This window comes from Ictidomys tridecemlineatus, chromosome 10 (genome assembly GCF_052094955.1).
Source record: "Ictidomys tridecemlineatus isolate mIctTri1 chromosome 10, mIctTri1.hap1, whole genome shotgun sequence".
Lineage (NCBI taxonomy): Eukaryota > Metazoa > Chordata > Mammalia > Rodentia > Sciuridae > Ictidomys > Ictidomys tridecemlineatus.
In genome coordinates, this window is record NC_135486.1 from 112,065,683 (window position 1) to 112,085,312 (window position 19,630).

The following is a 19,630-nucleotide window of genomic DNA, read 5'->3' on the forward strand; positions in this document are numbered from 1 at the left end:
TGACTACCCCAAGAATAAAGTGGTTTACGTATACCTTCACTATTTTAACTGAGATGCAGGAATTCAAGTAGCACTGTGTATGTGTCTATAATCCTTCAGAGTATTATGGAAAAACCTTTACAAATCCAATTTAAAGTAGATATATGAAGTTAAATGATACTCTAAAAATAGTAAGATAAATATATAAAGACCTTTTCTATCATTATTTTTATTGATAATACATATGTAAATCATGACAGTAAAGACTATTTAGGGAGTATAAAATTAGAATGTGTTGATTAATATTAGAATCCTGTGAAGTAAAGCGTGTTTTGAAAGACAGAGTTGATGATAAAATATTTGTACTCAGATCTTTTGAGTTACTGAATCAGTGTTTAAGAATTTATAAGGGCAGATATGAAGAGGTGAGGGTGCAGAGGTGGGTGTATAGAATCCCCAAAAACCAGAGAGGCTGAGTCTTCATATCTGGCACACAGATTGTCACCTCCTTTTCATCACACAACAGATAATACTGTGCACAGACACTGAACAAGCCCAGCAAAGGTCCAGCATCCCTAGTAACTCAAGAGCAGCATCCACCCATAAATCCATCTTAAATACCAATTTTTATTCACAGAGAAAATCAGTATGTCTTTTGTTCTTAGATACATCTTCTTTGAAGAACAGAGCAGAGATTTTTAGGGAGATTTAGACTCTAATTTCCAGGCTCATCTCTTGACACAACCTTTAGAACAATTGGTTTTTCTGGTTGAAGACGTGGTGTCTTGCTTAATTTCAGAGGAATTTGCAAACATTCAGCAAGTATATTTAGATGTAGTAAATGAAACCCGAACAACAGAAAGAATCGGAAAAGGTACATTTCAGACAATAAAGCTATACAAACATGTAAAAACTACTTTCAGCCTCATGTGTCTGGGATTCCTTACATTTATTCTTTAAGCTTTGACAATATTGTAGAATGAAAGCATGCATGCCTCTGTCCATTTAAAGAAGTATTTCATGAGCATCTATTCTCTACCATCACTGAGATAAAATAATGTTGGCTTGTGTTCTTTATAATTTAAATTTTTGGAAAACAGGTGATGATGAGCCTGAGTGGTAGAACATTTGCCCAGCAACACAAATAAAAAATTTTCAGCAAAATAGATGAATTTAAATAATTTAAACTAGATTTTTGGTATTATTTCAAACGCTTTTTTTGTAAAGCTAAATAAAGCGAATTTTATGGATGTTTGCTCAGGTTGCTTCACGGATGGGTTACATAGGTAACCCTGTATTAGGTTTTATAATTTGAACTCTATGAGCAGTCCTTTTCTTCTAAGAGTCCAGGCATGCCTCTTGATAGAACCCATGAAGTTTAAAGATGGAAAAGACCTTCAGGGAACAACATGCTTTCTCCCCCTAAAGTTTCTCTTCCTCTTTGAAGTGCAAAAAGGGGCACATTGGAGTTCTACATAGTTTTGAGTACCCCTTTAGTCCCGTTTCCACCAAGGCATTCCTTTAGTGTTGGTGGTACCTCCAACAGAGTAATCTTCTACACCCAAGAGAGAGAAGAAAAGACAATTGTCATGGAGATTGAGAAGTTACAATTTTGGAAATACTAGAAGCTTGCAGAAAGTACCTGCCCCATCTCAGACATACTAGAGACCTACTTTCTCTGAGATTTAAGCTTCTTCCTGCTTAGAGGATAGCTACCTGACTGCCCTGACTTCTCAAATAAAATGGACACCACTTCTGTCTCCTCCTTTCCCATATGGAACACGAACAAATGGGAAAGAAATTGCATAATAAATGATCAGTTCCTAGAAATAAGCCATATAGAACCTTGCTTTTTGTGACTCAATGAAAAGTGTATTCTTCACAGGAGAGAGTCCACATAGTTCCATAAATGCAAAACATTACTATTCTTAAATTTCAGATAGTTTGCAAATATTTTCTGCATAGAGAGAAACACAAACAATAGATTGGGTTGACATTAGATTAGGAGAGATAGAGAGATACAGAGATACAGAGAGAGAGAGACAGAGAGAGAGAGAAATAGACAGAGAGATAGAGAGATAGAGGTGTCATTTGTTAAATTTTAAACTTAAAAAAAGCAAAAAATTTAGAGCCAAGTACTCTAAATCAATGAAAGGTCTCTTCTTAAATATGTTTTGAATCCTTCCAAGAACAAGTTTCTCTCTAAGTCACCATTGAGAATTCATGAAGGGCAAAAATGAGGTGATGTAGTTCAGTGGTATGATGTAATTAATATACAAAAAAAATGGGCCTCCAAATGGGATGCTTTTGGGACAAATTATTAACTTAGATGATCATAAAAGTTTGGAGTAACCAATATCAAAAGAGAGAAATTCATGGGCCCTGCATTAGATGGGAGGACTACTTAGAGGAGTTTGGGGACTGAACTAGAAGTTGAAAGATGAGAATAGAATGAGGAAAATGGGGAAATAAGATTCAAAGAGTTACTATTGAAATGGAAAAGTAGTTTTTCTGCAACAGGATGCCAGGAAGGTTGGATCAATTAGGAAAACACTGAACTGCATAAATCCTTCCTATCTTTAAGAAATGATTGATGTCAATGTTTCTCAACTTTGTCTCAGAATGAGACCAACAGGGAGCTTTTAGAGTCAAACTCTAGGCAAGTGATTTTAGAATTTTGGAGATGAACCAAATATCTTGTATTTTAAAATTCTATGTTGATTTCAATGTTCAGAAAATAGTTGAGAAAAACTGTCACAAAATTTCCATAAGTTCTGTTGAGGAAAACAGCACTTGACATAATCCAAACATGATTTTCACAATTCAGGATTGATTATGTAAAGCAGCCTCATGCTCATTTGAATTATAATCGAGTTTATACTTTAATAAAGTTCAAAAACACTGCACATAAGCATATAAACTTAATCCCAATGGATTCTATCTGATTGTTTATACTCTGTTTCTATAAAGCCACAGATATAGAGCTCCAAAACTGAAGAAGCCTAACATCGCACAAGTGTCTCAAAAGAGATTATTTGAATGAGCAGATATTTTCTTTAAACAGTTTCCTCAACTAAATGAAACTACCCACAAGACCTTACTTTTTCATAAAGTGCCCTGACCTGTGTTTCTTTACACAGATGGAAGGAGAAGTTCTGCAGTAATCTGATTACAGCAAGTTTCATGTTCACGAGAGCAAACCTCATGCCAATGCAGTTTCTTGGTCCATTTCCAAAGGGCACGTATACGTAAGGATTGATGCTGTCCTTGTTTTTCTTACTGAACCTGATTCCACAATAGTAGATGAAAACAAGTTATTAAGACATAAATCTATGAAACCTACATAATTGGGGTTGTATCCCGAATATTCATAAGCAGCAAAACACAGGATTCTTTTTTGGAATGGTCACTGAAATCCTGCTGTGACTTTGCTTATAAGAATTGAAACCTACAGAACTTTTTCATTCTCCTTACACTAGAGGAGCTCTCTGTCTTGTTAAGATGTGATGAATGCTATTTAAAAGAAAATATGTCTTTAAGTACTGAAATTATATTCAGGATTGTGATCCATACACACTCTGAAAAAATTAGAAAATGAGCATATAAATGAAGAAAAGTGTGTTCCTTCCTTAACTCCCACTCCTGCATTTCATATTTTTATTGATGAAGGAGGACAAAATTCTCCCAGTATAATTAACTCTCTTCTCTATACTCCTTTTTTTCTGGATCTTCTTGTCTTCCTTCCTTCCTCTCTGTCTTCTTTTTCCCAATTCCTCTCTTCCTCTACCTCCTCCTCATTCATCTTTTTTCTCCTTCTCCTTCTGTCTCTGCCTCTCTCCCCATAGAATATTATCATTGTCTTCTGAGTCTGTCTCATCAGGTTACAAATAATTCCTGGAATGTTGAACCCAGGTTTTATTCAAATTGAGCCCTAGTTATTTGATTACTTTAATGAGAAAGTGTTGATTTGGAGAAAGTGATAATGACATTGTGATTGTTTTTAAATGTATTCTTATATATTTGAGAACATTTTGGCAAATTTATAGGTGATTGTAATTTAAAGTAACATGGGATCTCTTGGAGGGTGTGTGGTGTGTGGAGGGTCTGATGAGGTTGGTTTATAGTTGTTTGGGCAGATGATGAGCAGATGCGGAAGCATTGAAAGTGTTTTCCAAACTACTGTCTGTAGATTATGCTTGCGTGTATGTCAAGAGTCCTGCACACCATACATCTTTGTAATTTTCCTCATCCTGGTCTAGTTCCTGATGCACCTTAAGCATTTAGTATCTTATCATGCCTCAGTGAATCAAAGAGATGTGTAATCTCTGATTTTGTATCTGTGTAGTTCAAATGTTGGAAGTGCTGAAATTGGAGGAAACTGGCATTGAAGAACTCATAACCAACAAGACAAGGTCACTCTAATCAGGAAGTGTAAAGTTAGGGGCCAAGAGAAGTCTTGATCCCATGCCACCTGACCCCCCAGACACTACCCTGAAAACTTTCTCTATTTTGCTCTTCAGTACAACAACAGGAAAACAGTAACTCTTTCCAGAGTGCAAACTGTGAGGTTGGATTCAAATTTTCAGAAGACCAAGGTCAAGACATATTTAAAGATGAATATCTCAGGTGTCTTGGGGGCAGGTTACTTGGCTTTGAAAGAGTCATCAACTTTGGAGAGTATGAGAAGCTGGCCCATAACACTCCAGAGACAAGACTCAGAGGATCTGAGCTCTCTCCATCCTCAGTGAGGCTGCTTAAACAATCTGGGTGGTGGGGGTGGTTTCTCAGGCCTTAACTAGTATTTAACAATTGTGCTGGAGGATCCAGGAAGCAATGTTTAATCAAGTGGAAGATAGAAGTGCTTCCTAAAGCTGGTAGAAAATTCAAGGAGCTAAAGTGCACAGGACAAAAACCCTAAAATGATTAAAAAATTTAAGCACCTAAAATAAGAGAGTGGTCAAGTGGCAGAAAGGTTTATAGATTACTGTTAAATAAAATAAAAAAACAGTTCAACATCAAATGAAATGTGATAGCATTTTAGTTCTTAAAAACTACACATTTTTACAAAAATGTCCATACTGACATTTTTCACATTAATAATAGATAGGTCTTATCTTGATGTTCTAGGGCCTTAGATGGCTATAGTCATTTATTATTTCTAATGTTTGTTTTCTAAAACAATTACCACTTTGTAAAATATTTCTTAAAATTTTCTTAAAACAAGAAAATTTTAAAATCACATGTATGCCATCTGTACTAAAAGACCTAAGAATATGTGTAAAACAGCCTCTTAAGGGTGGATTTACTTTCTCAGGAGCCCTGTACCCTTCAGGGTAGAACTTTTCAGGTTCTTGCCAGTACGTGGAGTTTTGATGAAGACTGTATGTTGGTATAGCCACGGTTGTTCCTTTGGGAATGAGCACCCCATTGAGTTCAACATCGTTTTTACAGACTCTCAAAATTCTCTCAATAATTGGATATAATCTGAGAGTTTCATTCACCACCATGTCCAGATACTTCATCTCAAATAGTACATCATATGTAACAGGTGCCTGGCAAGAAAGAAATTTTTGTAAATTAAGATTTAGAAATGACTTAAAACTCTGTTGACACAGTACACTGATGTTTTCAGAGCTCCTCAAATAACTCATATTGGTAAAATACCATAGCATTTACAAAGCATTTAATAACCATCATGAATTTAGAACAGCCCAATGGCACACTGAGATGCCCTGAGATTTTACCTCTCCTCTCCCCTCCAGGTTCCATTCACTCACCTTATTGGGCAAAGTCTCATCAATCTCCTGCTAAAGCTTCTTCTGGATATCAGGGTGGGTGGCCAGTAGATACATAATAAATGAAAAAGTGGTGCTAGTGGTTTCATAGCCAGCCAAGATAAAGATAATAGACTGGGCTGCAATCTCCAGATCAGATAGAGCTAAAAGGAGAGGAAAGACAAATTAGTCTAAGAAGGTCCATGCACACTTTACAGTTTACATGAAGATAAATCAGAATGATGATCCAAAATTCCATGAGGAAAAACTGGAAGAGCAATTCATAATGTTCCTCATTCTGCCACCACCCTACCACGAACACAACTGGGTGATTTCAAGGGACAGTATGAATGTCCAACAAACAGTATTTTTCAAGTGTGCCTTGCATATCATGAAAGTTGTTTAGCTATAAATATTGGGTAACACTCTTCCACTGGGAAAAAAATAAGCTTACTGTATCTAGAATGTAGGTTGAAGAACCTTGAAAGCATTTGCAATACTGGCATCTTTGCAGGGAAAATAAAGGCCATGATTGACAGAACTATACTAAGCCACAGAGAAATTTTTTAACACAAACTGTGGTCTATGGACCAGCAGCATCAACAGCTTCAAGGAGATTATTAGAAACACAGAGTTTCAAGCTTCGCTCTATAGCTACCAAATTGAAATCTGAACTTTCATGAGATGTGGTCAACTGTGTTCACAAACTAGCCTAAGAATCATCAGGTAATAGAAGAGCTGGGGCACCAGTCTTCAAAATGGATGATCTCAGGGTGTGCAGAAACTATACAGAGAAAAACAACCCAAGAAGAGTAGTGATTAACTAGAGTCTAATGAGTGGTATTAAAATCACACAAGAAAGAATGTTTTGATACAGGGTATTAGGCAGAAGCCATAGGACGATGGGGTTCAGTGAGTGGAATTAACATTGCTTATCAATCTTGGGCTGAATGTCATCTTTTCTAGTACACATCCCCTCTATTTGCTGAACTTCATAATCATCAAACAGCCTTTGTGATAGAAGGTGTTGTTTCTTTTGACTTTTCTCCTGAAAAATCACATTCAAGTACTCATCTCATGGATTGGAGAAATGATTACAATTTGTTGATACTCGAATACCTGAAAGAAACATGGTATACATTCCAACCATGTAATTCATAACAAAAAAATAATGCAAAATGAGTGTGAGAAACATCTACATGTAATTCTAGCTTACAGAAGTTTTCTATGATGCTATTGTGGGAAAACTCAAATCGAGTTTTCCCCACTACTGGCATAAACCCAATGATACTGAAATGAAATTGGATTATAAACATAAGTTACAACTTTTCAGTACAATCTGGTAGCCACTAATCATATGTGTCTATCTAAATTTAAATTTTAATAAATTAAATCTAAATAACAATAGAAAGTACACTTCTTCAGTAACATTACCTACATGCCAAAAGCTGCATAGCCACGTGTCTAGTGTTTACTGTATGAACAATATGTATATTTAGTACTTTCTTCACCACAGAAAGTTGTAGTGGAATCAGGGAGAGGATTACTGCTTCAACCATGTATATGGACTCACATAGAAATATTTATATTGCTCAGTCTGCACTAATATATTTTATACTCATATCTCTGTTCAGAGAAACAATCTAGAAGAAACTACAGTAGTAATGGTCACATTACACTTCCAGATTTTGGTTTCTAATACTGTCTCTCACTTAAAGGATCCAGGGCTTCTAGAAAAAATGGGTGATTCCAGGCCTGATCAGAGGAAATAGACAAGAAACCTAGAGTTTCTTGCACCAGAAAGCAAGAATGTTCTCCCAAAACAATATGAGAAAACATATGCAATACTGTGTATGTTTCTACAATGTGGATATATATCATTATATAGGTATCAAAACTGATAGAATGTACAAACTCAAGAACCCTTATGTTAACCTATGAACTTAGGGGTAAGGTGACTTATCTGTGATGTTTCATTGATTATGGAAAATATATCATTTAGGTGAGGGATGTTTGTAATGGGGGAAACATATAAATTTAGAGAAAAAATGGATACGGGCAATCTCTATGCCTTCTTCTCAGTTTTGTTATGAAACTAAAACTGCTATAAAATATAGTCAATTTTAACAATCAAAATATAAGATGAGGAAGAGGAGACGGAGGAGGAACAGAAGGAGAAGGGAGAAGTTGTTAAAAGACTTAAGCCCAAGAGAATTTGACCATCAAAATAAAAAATGATAGCAAGAGAATAAATTGATAGTATATAACATCATACTGACATAAATAAGAATGGAACTCTCTTACAATCTAATACCAACTCATAAATGTCCGGTAGATGATAGAATGATAAAGACAGCAGTTTGTAAACATCATAATTCAAATGCTTTCTATCAAAAATCATCCATGTATGATAAAACTAGTTGGTGAAAGTATGCTGAGGAATAGAATGTTTACACAGTATAAGAGGTTTCCCCCCACAACATTCTTATGAATTACATGGGAAAAACTAATCTTAATATCAGATGAAGCTAGTGAACACATTTTCACCCAGTACTGCCATTGACCCTCACCACTACTGGGACAGTGAACCTGCTGATTGGATGTACAAATGCAAATATTCACGCAGAGGTTCTGATTCAGTGCATCTGAATGAGGCTGCAAATAAGCATTTGTTCTGATGTCGATGGTAAAAAGACAACAGACTAACTTCATGACTGAAATGCTTTCTCCTAGTTTCCCTTCAATTTTTGAGCCTTGTTACACCTGTATGATTCTAGACAGTACATGTGGCACCATTTGCAATATCCAAAGGTGTATCTTCCTGCAATTTGGTGGAAATCTATTTTCTCTAGAAAACGTGTATATTTTCATGATAACTTGCTTATTTGAATTTCCCTGTCAATGGACCATGAAACATTCTTGGTTACCTTGGTAGGGCTCCTTGTCTTGGGAATTCTGGGAATCAATCATTAACTGGAGAAAATCAATGCGGTTCTAGAAGCAGAAATGGAAATAGAAATGACAAAATCAGTCATAAAGTCAGAAGTAAATCTGGAATGTAGCATTTCACCTCCCTTCATAGAATATGGCTCCTTTAAGTCCAGAAGTCTGGCTAGGGTAGCACAACCCACCAGTGAACAAAACATGCATGTATAAACCATGGAAAACAGGATATTTTCCTGAGAGAAATTCAGCTATGGTGTCCAATATCTGTTGGTCTTTACTCTCCCTAATGCTGGGTTTGTTCCTTTTCCTGTCACACCTGCTTGCCCAGAACGTGGTCCTGGACTTAAATTCTTTTAGTTTGCCTTCATTCTTATTCAATGGCCACACTTAATACACTTGGTAGTTTCAAAGATGATTACTAGCTTTTGTTTGTGTATCATCAAATTCTCCACCCATTAGGTACATGATTCAATCATCCATGACACTTGGGGATGGCTGTCCTGCCTCCCTGAATTGGAGACATTCTTGTGCTAACCTCCAGGCAAAGCAGAAGGCAAAGCTGGTTAGCATATCACCTTGATGGTCACTGAAGAGCACAGCCTGATTGTGGACAGGAAAAGACTCAGATTTAACATACACATACTTCACCAGGTGCCCAATAGGACCTTCCTTTGAAGAATGTGCCAACTAAGATGTAAAGGGCTTGGAATTGTAATGATTGTTCACCAGTCTAAGATTTGGGGAATACTTTTTAACAGTAAAATCATTTTGAAAAAGGATTTTTATTTTGACAGTTTACTGAATGGGAGGGAAATGATAAGGTTTTTATTTAAATGATATTTCTTTCAAGACATAAAGTCATGTCTATTATTGTATCAAACATTGTCAATCTTACTCATTATCAGTTTGCCTTTTTAAAATTTGCTTTTCATTCTAACCAAAATGTAAAAATCCTCCAGTGCAAATCTTAAAGTATTCCATCAACTTTAAAAAATGTACAGAGAGGGTCTGGGTAATGAAGCTCAGTGATTAAGTATTTGCCTAGCATATATGAGGCCTTGGATTCAATCCCCAGCACCACTTACAAAATTACATGTACATTTGTATATGCACAAGTCAGATGTACACAGCAAATAAATGATCAGAAATCAAACATTGTCATGTCACCACCACCAGGTTTTACCTTTTTAAAAAAAATTTCTAGGCGTTTTTGTTTCATCCTCATTACAGCATTTTTTTAAAAATCCAGAAAACTTTTTGAAAACCTATAGACATTTAATGCTTGAAACACTGGTCTAAGGAATGGAAATATCACTAAAAAGAAAGTGAAAGAAAAAATAAAGAGAAACCTTGATGAAAAGGCAACATCCCAGGAGCTTTGATTATTTTCTAAAAAATACAGAAGAGAAAAATCATCAGTTTTCTCAACCAGAAGCGATTCCTCTGTGGCCAGTACCTGGTGTCTGGTTCATGTCTGAGCAAGGGCACTTCATACATGGGGTTGCAGCCACCATAGCAGGTGATCAGTGGCCCCATCAATGCCACTGGACTGAGCAAAGAAAGAAGATTAAATTCTCTGGCCCCTTACCCTTTTGTGAATTGGAATAGGGTCTCTGGGTAAACCAGTTCATAGTCTGTGCTATATTTAATTATGCATTCAAGGAAAAGTAGGCAGGATAGGTACAATTTGGCCTATGTTCCTCAGCTATCAAGAACTGAAACCAGAAATCAATAACAGATGAAAAATCAGGAAACTCAGACAAAAATGCAAATTAACCATAAAACTTCCAGATACAACTGTCAAGCATAAAAGATGGTATCCAAAGACAACTAGAAGTTGTTTTTAGGTGAATTAAGGTGAAGACATGTTATATCACACTTAGGAGAAGTAGCAAAAGCGGCGCTCCTAAACATAGAGCTACAGATGTATAGGTTTTATAAAAGAGAGTTCTCAAGTCAATAGTCTAAGTTAAATCATAAAATGGTAAAAATAAGAAAGTAAACAAATGGCAAGCATAAGAAAGAAAATCATAAAAACTCAAGTTTAAACAAATGAAATAGAAAAGAAATAAAATTGAAAAAAACAAAAGATGTCTATACGTCACCTTATCCCTTTGAAAATATCATAAAAATCTCCAAACCATTAGCCAGATTGACCAAAAAATACAAAGAGATAACAGTTTCATATGAAGATATTTTCTCTCAATATGTACTAGAAGTTGGCATCTGGATCAGAAGGTATATCTACTTTTATTTATTTTGGGGTCCTTCACACTCTTTTTTAGAATGGTGTACATTTCTACCTATAATATGTAAGAGAACTTTTTCTCCACATCTAACTAACATTTGTTATTTTTTCATTTATTCATTCTTTTTTGATAATGGTCATTCTAACCAGGGTGAAATGATGTCTTATTGTAGTTTTGATTTGCATTTACCTGACACCAAGTGATATTGAATAGTTTTTTCATGTATTTTTAAGTCATTTGTATTTTTTTTTTTTGAGAAATAGCTATTTGGAGCTTTTTCCTATTTTTAAGCTGGATTACTTGGAGGTTTGGTCATTAAGTTTTTTTAAAATTTGTTATATTATGGAAATATATATTATTTATAAATGTAATATTCTATAGATAAATAAAACATATTTTATATTAATTTATTTTTTATCTAAATGATTGTAAAATCTGTACATCCAGATTTATTTCTATATTATTCTGGAAACCTGAGATGTGCATTAAATCTAGACATCCATCAATACATGTATAAAAAAAATGATATATATATTTATTATATATTATAATATAAAATGTATGTATTTATAATATATTATAATAAAAATATATATACCCACACATACATATATGCCCAATGGAACATTCATCCATAAAGAGGAATAAAATCCTGTATTTCATAGCTAAAAGTAGATGCAATTAGAGGACATTCAGCTTATGAACTAAACTAGACACATCAGTACAAGTACCACATGTTCTTTCTCATATGTGGAAGGTAAAAATATTTGACCTGAATGTATAATAGTGATTATTAAAGGTTGGAAAGGGCTATGGCAGAAGGTGGATAAAGAAAGGTTCTATTTTATTTGTGTATGCTGTGTATATGTGTTGAGACATCACATGGAACTCCATTTATTTGCATAACTCATATATGTTAATTAAAAAATAAAATAAATACTAAAAAGAAATGAATAGCAAGAAAAGTGAAAGAAGAATTTATTACTAACATTGGAGAGGGATTATGAAAGAATTCTAACAATTTGATTATTCACATATATTTGTACAGAAAATCCTAAAAGTTACAAACTACAGAAATTGATTTAGAAGTAAATATAAAACCTGAATAAACTTGAAAAATGTACCATGAGTAATACAAAGTTATTCACAAATACAAGCCCAGATCTGGATTGTTCTAATAGTAGATTCTACAAAATAAAGAACTAATACCAATTATTCATAAACACTTCCAAAATTAAAAGAGCATTTCTGAATATACTCTAAAAGGCCAATATTACCCTACTACTAACACCAAGCAAAGACAACACAGGAAATGGTTGTGTAATACACCAAATCCATGAAGTAAAAAGTCAACACAGAGGATTGTTTCAACAGATGCAGAAAAAAACATTTGATAAAAATCAAAACCAACCTTCCCTCCGGAAAAATAATTCTCAAAATCATTCTTTTGTGATAAATCCCTCAGCAAATCAGGACTAGGATGAAATTTTATAAACCTGATAAACGATGTCTTTGAAAACTTGTAGCTTAATAATTTAATAGTTTCACCCCAAATCAAGAACATGACAAGCATCTTTCTCTCACCACTTCTCTTGGAGTATTTTAAGTAATAACAAGTTTACCAGCATTTAACGATACAAGATCAGTACACAAAAATAAACTGCATTTCTCTACACTGTGATAAGCAATCCAAAAAAAAAAACTAAGAAATTAGAAAATAATTCTATATTCAATGACATTAAAAAGAATAAAATTCATAAGAATTAATTTAACAAAGGTGCAAGACAAGCACAATAATAACTACAAAATATTGTTGAAATAAAAGAAAGAGGATCTACATGACTAGGAAAAACATCTCAGGTTTGTGTATAAGAAAACTTAATATTGTCCAAATGGCAATAGTATTGAAATTGATTTGCAGATCCTAATGAACTTTGTAACAGAATCTTAGCTGGCTTCTTTGAGGAATTGGCAAGTTGATTTAAAATTCAAATAGAATTCAAAGGGACCCAGAATAGCTAAAATGATGTTGAAAAAATGAGATTAAAGTTGTAGGACTCACATTTCTTGATTTCAAAGCCTATTGCAAAGCAAAAATAAAATGTGGTCCTACAAGATGGGTAAACATATAGATTAATGGAATAGGATTTAGAGTCCATAAATTAACCCACATGTCTATGGCCCCTGGGGTTTTCAGAAAGGTGCCATGGCCATTGAATTGGGCAGACACTCTTCAAAAAAATGGTGCTGGAACAACTACATAGCCACATGCAAAAGAATAACATGTTGTCCTCACCTGGCCCTGAATGTAAAACTTAAATTAAAGTCGTTAGGCAACCTTAATATCAGAGCTAAACTACAATTTTAGTAGTAAACCATAAAAAGTATGTAAGTCCATATGGCTTCAATCAATTCTTATATTTGATACTTAAAGTACAAACAATAAAAGGAAATGACATAAGTCATATATCATTTAAATGTTGTTTCCAAGATCTGTTGAGTTTCTAACATTTATATAAATGGCATCCAATATCATCCATCTACTGTCAATTGCTTTTCTTTTGTGAACTCTACAGCTTTGAGATTAATACATTTTAAGATTTTGAAATCCATCTCATTCATTATAATGGTTTGGATATGTAGTACCTCCCATGATAGGAATAAACTGCAAAGAATTAAAAACTTTGTGCTTCAAAAGACACTATCAAGAAAATAAAAAGATATCTATAGAATAGGAAAAACATGTTACAAATCATAATCTGATAAGAAACTGTGTAAGGAATACATGAAGAAGTATTTTTTCAATTAAATTATTTAGAATTTATTTTTTTTATTTTTAATTTGTTTCAATTAGTTATACATGACAGTAGAATGCATTTTGACACATTGTACACAAATGGAAAACAAGATTTCCTTCTTCTTGTTGTACGTCTTACAGACTCACACCAGTAAAATTTTTAAGCCTCAAAACAGAAAGACAAATGCTTCAGGTAATTGTGGGCAAAAGATACGGATAGACATTCTTTAAAATAATGAATCTGAATTATATTTCCTTTGTACATAGATGAACACCTTATGGTGAATCTCCACATCATGTAACTCCACAAGCCTGGCATCTTAATTAGAATAAGGTATACTTTATGTTTTTACAAATATGTCATGCATAGCTAAAAAGAACAAATAAAAATGATTAACATTGCTTGTTATTAGTAACCAACAGAAAAATGCAAATCAAAACCACATAAGTTGCCATCTCACATCCACTAAAATGTCTAATATAAGAGATGGAAACAGGAAGTGTTAGAAAATAAGTGAAGTAATTGGAACCCTCATACACTTTGGGTAAGAATATTAAATGGTACAGCTATTATGGAAAACACTGACAGAAGTACTTTGTGAGGCAGCAATTTCACTCCTGAGTATACACTCAGATGAAATTGGAAACTAGAGTTCACAAACAAGTTTCACACTAATGTTCATAACGGCACCATTCATAATAGCCAAAAGGTCGAAATAACATAAATGTCTATCAACTGAAGAAAGGATAACTAAATTGTAGTATATCTATACAATGGAATATTATTTGGCCATAAACAGGAAGTACTGATATATATTTCACTTGGAAAAAAATGCTAAATGATATCAAATTGCATCACAAAAGACAACATATTCCATGTCTTTATTTTTATAATGTATACATTATATGCAAAGCTAAAGGAATAGAAAATTCAGTAGTGTTTGTTTTAGGTAAATGATGTTAAAAGCTGACAGATAAAAGATAATGAGTTTTCTGAGTTTTGACAATGGTGAGGGCTGTACATATCATTTATCATGCTAAAATTATAAAATTTTACATTTTAAGGAATCATATAGTATGTAAATAATCTCTTAATGAAATTGTTATTTTAAAAGAAAAAAAGAAATGTTGATCCACATACTAATTATAAGAAAAATTGGATGAAAGTCATCTGAACCAAGGGCCTTCTTGGCTTTTTTCACAAATGGATCTTGTGGATTGTTGAGGGAATTGACATTAACTCCAAAAGATGTGCTAACAATAATGACCATGCTGTAGCACCCCAAAATTCTGAGTAGAGAAAGAAATGTAAAATTTTAATCTGCACTGCTTTACTCTCCTACTACACATGCTGGAAGACGTGATATGAGCACATTCACACACTTTCAGAAATATCTGTTGATCAAATGACTAGTCCATGATCCTATCAAATGCCATGAGGTAGCTGCCCCTGTGCCAGGGGAGTTAGGGACACAAGGGTAGTAAGCTCAAGGAGTTCAGTCACATAGAGACAGACACCCATAATCAGATAAATTACATCAGTGAGTGAAGTGTAGATGATAAAAGATGATTAAGTATGGAGCTTCAGCAAGACCAGGATGTTATAATTGACTCCTGGTAGGGGATCCAATATAGGTGACCTTGACCTAGGTCCTGCCTAAGCACAGTCTGTGCCCAGAGCTGATTCCTCTCTAGACATCACATAAAAGCAACACCCTGTTCTGAGAGGCAGAAACATTGTCCCCTTTTCTCTGCACCCATTGCTACAGCTCCTGAGAAGTCCTGAACTCCAGGACCCAAAGTGGCCCCAAGGGCAGAATCTCGCAAAAGGGAATGAGTAAGAATATCCTCAGTTAAAACATTGAAAATTTCCTCAAAATGTACTTGGATGAGCTCACAACTTGGGGAACATATTCTCTCAGATTTCCCAAGACAGTATCAGAGGTTGTTCATGGGTCAAAATAACCAATTTTATACAACAAATGATATGGTAGTTGTAATCCATATCCTTTCAGGATCTTATCTCTGTTGAGACTGGAGGAAGAAGTGGTGAGAATATTTCATATTTTGTATTTTGCTGATATTCTCAGTGCAGCCATGAAGAGATTTGTTGTTCTATAGCCTGCATTGTATCTTTCTTTTTTAAAATTTTAAATAATTTTTTTTAGTTGTAGAGGACAGCATGCCTTTATTTTATCAGTTTCTTTTTATATGGTGCTGAGGATGAAACTCAGTGCCTTACACATGGTAGGCAAGTGTTCTGCCACTTAACTACAACCCTAGCCCTGTGTTATATCTTTCTATCCCTGCTAAGTAGGTACCAGAAACTTCCCCCCATCCAACATTCCCTAGGCTCTACCCTCAACTTCTGAGTAATTATGTTCTTCATTGTAAAACATGTGTTTTGACTTACATAATATCCACATTGATGATCAAGGAGATAAACAAATTCTGTTTTTCTACACAGATGTCCCAGCACCCTGCCTCATCCTAGGAGCCTCTCCTCCTTGGGTGTCCCATTGTGGTTGTGACACCACACACTTACTTTTGTCTGGTCAGGAACTAGCTCAACAGTGGTAATTTCAGTTCTCTGGCAGGGTGCTGGAAGGTCTTAAAACAGCTCAGAACCCCAGAGCTGCCTGCTACTTACTCTTTCACAGTGACAGGCTCAACTTTCTTCACTTCCTGGCTCATGTACTTCACCAATGAGTCTCCATATTGGTTAATGATGGGGATCATCTAAGCACAAAATACAACTCCACCCAAAGTTAGAGGAGAATCGAGTCCCCGAGGCTCTGGTTTTCTCAGGATTATAAAGTATGAGAGATTTATAATGAATCAAATAATATCTCTTCTAGAACATAAAGGCACAAGGTGATTTGAAACTTTTAATTAGTTCTTTTTATTTATACATAACAATGTTTCCTTTTGAAATAATTATAAAAGCATGGAAAAATAATTTGTTCTAACTCAGTCCCAATACTTCCCCTTTCATCTCTCTCTTCCTTCCCTCTGTTCCCTTCCTTCTACTCTATTGATATTTCTGATATTTACTTTTAGTTTTTTTTTTAATTAGGACTTTCAAACTTAGTGGAATATTCTTTGGAAAACGATAATGTTCTCACGTATGTCCCATCCCCAAATCCTTATTTCAGTTTCTAACTAAAGTCCTCTAAGTTTATTACCTCCTTGAGTTTCCCATTGGAGAATACTGGTGACAGAAAGACTCGAAGTCTCTTCCACTCTTCATCCCTTGCTCCAAAGAGAGATTTTCGCACAAATCCCAATGGCAAAACTACCTGAAGTTCACAAAGAAAAAGACATTTTGTATGAGGTATGTTTTGGAAGTTTCCACATTGTAGAGAACTTGTTAAACAGGCATCGGTTTTTTTAATCAGTTATTTACTGAGTGTCTACTAGGGTGCAGGCCCTGTGCTAGATGCTCCATAAATTTTATCCCAAATTCCTCTTTTCTTGTGAGGGTAGAGGGGGTACCCAGCCACCAGATGCGTGTTTAGTATTTATATTACAGCTGCTGTGTAAGTACAAAGGCCCCTCATGGTAGGTAAACTGTTCCCCCAGGGAACAGAGAGCATTTTGACCTAGGGCATCCTACACAGGCAGGAAAAAACTGATTGATAACAGTCATCCAGATAACCTTGGAAAACTAGGTTGCCCAGACCAGTTATGCTTTTCCATATATGTACAGCATGAATATCTTGCAAGGGACGCCAGTATATAGCCACTTAAAAATAGTAGCTAATAACTTAAAAGATTAGAAACTTCTTCTCAATTCTGAAAAAATAATGCAATTATATGAAAGCACTTTTTTTGAATCATCCCCCACTACACAAACATGGAGGGACAGAAGGAAAAGGAAAGATAATCATGTTTCCCAGCTTGAGACTGGCCTGTCAATCCAACCTGCTGGAAGCTGTCATTCAGCTTCCAACACTGTGTTTTCTTTATAAAAGTATAAATCCAGTGCTCATTCATGATTAAAGCTCAAAACACTAGAAAGAAAAAAAAAACTTTTTCAATCTGAAAGAGACTCTATATACTAAAAAACCCAACACCAACAACAAAGACCTTCAGCTAACATAACATTTACTGGTGAAATGGTGAATCTATTCTTCTAAGATCAGTAACAATTTAAAGTTTTCTACTTTTATCATTTTTATCCAATATTAACATACTGTAAATTCTTACTAAAGGAATGGGACAAAGTTTTTAAAAAGGCATGAAAATTGAAAATGAAAGAACCTGAAGTGATCCTGTCTTCAGGGGACTAAATTATCAATGTGGAAAACCTCAAAAAATATTTTAAAACTTCTAGAACTAATAAATGGGTTCACCAAGGTTGTAAGATACAGTATTAACATGCAAAAACAAGCTACATTTCTATATAACAACAAGGGATATGTGAAAAAAAAACCTTAAAAATACAATACTATTCACTGTCACTCCAAAGAAAATGAAACACTTTAGGCACAGATATAAACACAAGTACAGGATTGCTATGCTGAAAACTATAAAATGTTGATCAAAGATATTAAAGAAAATCTCAAGAAATGGAGAAGCATAACATAGATTGAAAGATTCATCCCAGAAAAGATACAGATTTTCTTCAAATTAATCTATAGATTTGATTGAATTCTTATCAAAATCTCACCAAGTTGGTTTTTTCAGACAAACTTATTCTGAATTTGTATGAAAAATTAAGGGACCAACATAAATAAAGTGGGAGGGCTGAGGATGTGGCTCAAGCTGTAGCCCGCTCGCCTGGCATGCATGCGGCCCAGGTTCAATCCTCAGCACCACATACAAAGAATGATGTTGTGTCTGCCAAAAACTAAAAAAATAAATATTAAAAATCTCTCTCTCTCTCTCTCTCTCTCTCTCTCTCTCTCTCTCTCTCTCTCTCTCTCTCTCTCTCTCTCTCTCAAAAAATAAATAAATAAAAAATAAACTGAGAGTGAAACAGACAAACTGAGTCAGTCTTAGCAGGTTAACAAACATAACAGAAAATTAGGAGTTAAACAGTATGGTAGTCGCTAATGCTAACTTAACACACAAGGAGACAGGAGTTTGAGAAGTCAGCTCAGCATTCTGAGGCTATGAAGTCATCAGAAAAACCAACAAGCCAGAGGCAAAGACCAGTTTATTACAATAAAACCCACTGAGAGAGGCCACTAGCCTGCCCTGTTCTGATAATAATAGTAGGGACTCCCCCAGATGAGGTGTCACATCTTTTTGAACTAAGGGGCAAATGCATGCATAGAAAAGTTAAGATGGTAACTTCTTCGTTAAAATATATATATATATATATATATATATATATATATATATATATATATATAGATGTAGATAGACACAATACATTTATTTTTTTTTATTTTTTTATGTGGTGCAGGGGACTGAACCCAGCATTTTACACATGTTAGAAAAGCACTCTACAACTGAGCCAAACAACCCTGGTCCCAGGATGATAACATATTTTTTCCTTTGCTTTATTAATATAGTCACCATCCCCCAAGGTAGGTACTTAAAATGGTAATGAGACTCATTGCAAGAAAAATCACAATGTAGAGAAGAGCGCAGGCACAACTAAAATAAAACAGAGTGAGAAATAGACAGACCCTATCAGCCTAACTGGATGATTGACAATGGTGAAAACAGAATGATCAGAGGGAGGACAGTCTTTCTAAAGATGGTACTGAAACAACTGGACAGCCACAGGCCAACAAAATAAGACAACAACAATAAATGAACCCTCACAGTGTTTTACAATGAGCATGACATAGATCATAGGTTTTTATGTAAATTGTAAAGTCTATAACTTTTAGGAGAGAAACAAGAACAACATAGAAGTCAGAGGCAAAGCT

General features: G+C 34.7%; 1 protein-coding gene and 1 pseudogene across 2 annotated transcripts in view; one reads left to right on the plus strand and one right to left on the minus strand.

Moving 5' to 3' along the window:
* LOC144367625 (cytochrome P450 3A11-like) overlaps positions 1-19,630 on the plus strand; it is a 492,905-nt gene that overhangs the window by 11,395 nt on the left and 461,880 nt on the right. The window lies entirely within an intron of this gene.
* Positions 1-19,630, minus strand: part of LOC144364731 (cytochrome P450 3A4-like) — a 382,460-nt pseudogene that overhangs the window by 1,317 nt on the left and 361,513 nt on the right. Inside the window, exons 2-4 of the transcript XR_013427180.1 lie at positions 8,681-8,747; positions 5,757-5,917; positions 3,102-5,531 (exon numbers count right to left, since the gene is read on the minus strand). The product of XR_013427180.1 is annotated as a cytochrome P450 3A4-like (transcript). The remainder of the gene's footprint in view (positions 1-3,101; positions 5,532-5,756; positions 5,918-8,680; positions 8,748-19,630) is intronic.